Raw genomic sequence first — 2,628 nt, forward strand, 5'->3', positions numbered from 1 at the left:
CATCAGCAACAGCTTGATGGGGGAAATTATCCAAAAAATCCAAACTCAATATAATCCAACTTTGCCCACTTTCTCCGTGGGAGAGACTGAACAAAGAGTAGGATAAACAAAGACTATTACCTGATTGATTACCTACCTTATACATTTTATTGGAAGAAGGAATTCACTAACGCATTGCTCTAGGCCTATATATAAATTGAGTTGGCTACTCCATCGATCCAAGCTACTTTGGCTCTTCAATTTTATATATAAGAAATTAAGAATTGAGCGAAAGTAGGATTTCATCATGAGGTCGTCCATTTTCAGTTCCTTCGATGTTGCCTGTACCGAATTCTTCGCCCAAAACGGTTTTTTTCCTTCGTCTACCATGACCATCAAAGGCGAAAACAAGACAGGGGTGGGTCAAGATGTGATGAATCCAATAATAATAGAGGAGACGGAGACGGACGGGAAGCAGAAACATGACTTATCGCCCGGAACTAGAAAGCCGCTGGGACGGGGTCAGGCAACACCGCGATTGGCTCCAGAATTGGATGGATTGCACTGCTTCGAGACCATCGTTTATCCTCCCTCACTGAATTAAATGATTGTAGGCTTTAATTTGGGTCTTTTCTTTATTTTGAAGCCAACATCATTTTCAATTAACACTAGATAGGTAAAATTGTATTCGTATGCATGTTATGTGCCCAGCTATGTGGTGTTTGAAGTTTGAACCATCAAGTTGGGCATTTTAATTTCTTGGGTAGGATAAATTTGCACTCTGTTTCATTTTTACCTGTGTTTGTTTATATTACACTTATGCATTGATAAATGACAAAAAAATACGTTTTTCAAGGTATATTTACATTGATAATAAGATAAAAGTATGTCAATAAATAATAAATAAATTTGCATTCAACTGGGATTCTGATAAAAAAAAAGACATATGTTTTATTGGAATTTGTGTTTATATCCATTTCAACTAAAAATCTATTTGATAAGAAGCATACAAAATTAATCCAACTTTACAATTTATATAAACAGTTTTACACTCTACATATATCAGTGTATATCAGTCAGTTAAACCGTATATCAGTCAGTTACCAAGTTTGTGGGGAATGATAGAAAGAAATGAAACACATTTTTAATTCAAGCCTCAATACGATGCAGATATGCACTTGTCTATCAATTTGGTGCTCTAAACGATGCTCTTCACTTGTCAAGTTGTCAAAGATTTAAAAAAAAAAAAAAAAACAAAATGCTTGCATAGGAGCACAATAATTTCCTTATGACCAAGGCAGGACCATTTGATTACAACTGAGATAGTGAATAAAATGACTTGTTGCTTTGTCTTTTGGTGAATAAAGTTACCGAGGAGGTTGTGAGTTCTTTGATGACTGAGATCATTCCTTTAAAATATTTTATTATTTTATTCACTAAAACTCTAAAAGCCATTAAGGCAAAGCAATAACTCATTCAATTCGGCCACTTCAGCTTCATAATCTGTTTAGTTTAATACATGATACTGGGAAATGGGGGTGGTGTTTGGATTGGTCAAAGCAAAAAGAAACTCCTCCGCTCTGTGAATGCAATCCTTAGATGGCAGTGGGAGGCAGAGTCGTTCTTTACACAATGGAGTTTGGGTCATTTAAAGTGATTTTTTTTTTCCCTTTTTATTTTCCCAAGGCTGAACATTCTCCTTCGTTGTATGAAAGAGAATACCAAAAACAAACCAACTCCAACAACGACAATGACTTTCAATCAGTAATTTTGTTTTTCATTAAGGCTGCGTTTTATTGCAATAATGCAAATAAATTTGCACTGATGCAAATCTATGGCAACACAAATGATTTGAGTGTAAATTCTGACTTATTTTTGTTTCAATTTTTAGTTTATTTTGTTTGATTGCAGTACAAATGAAGTAAATTAAAACATGAAAAACGAATAAAATAAAACACAAAACAAAATTAGACGAGAATTTTCTATTTTTCATTTGCATTTCTATGAATTTATACTAGTGAAAATAAAATGGCACTGCAACCAAATACAGCTTAAAGCTCAGTTTGAAAGGAGTGCAAATACAAATATATTGAGTGCAAATTTGTATATGTACTTATACTATACATATTTACGTTTGTACAAAACCTTTTCAAATTGAGCCTTTCTTAAAGGGTTAATTACCTGAATATATCTTATGGTTTCATTAAACCACTTAAATAAATCATATGATTTTAAAAGCTACTAAAGTATACCATATGGCCTATGGGGTGACCCCACTGAGATAGGATTAAGTGAATGCAATGGCTATTCAGTTGGATCTAGAACCAATCACAGCCATTCAACCTCTCACTACAGATCATGGGTCAGGCCTGGCCCAAACCTTGGTCCTAAAATATAAACACAGGCTTGGGTCTGTACAGGCCTAGGCCGGGGCATTCCTCATTCTGAACGTTTGGCATATAATTATAAAAGTTTTATCTAATTATTTAGAAAACTTTAACCAAAATAATGTATAATACATGAAAATAAATAGGGATTTTTATGATTCAGTCCACCGCTAGGTGGAGCTAGGATTTCCTAGGGGTGGACTGAATCCTGCATGTGGATTGATGCTAAATTCACGGGCAGGATATGGTTTATGGGGGGAGG

Source organism: Nelumbo nucifera, chromosome 1, assembly GCF_055504915.1.
Source record: "Nelumbo nucifera cultivar China Antique chromosome 1, China Antique-T2T, whole genome shotgun sequence".
Taxonomy (NCBI): Eukaryota; Viridiplantae; Streptophyta; class Magnoliopsida; order Proteales; family Nelumbonaceae; genus Nelumbo; species Nelumbo nucifera.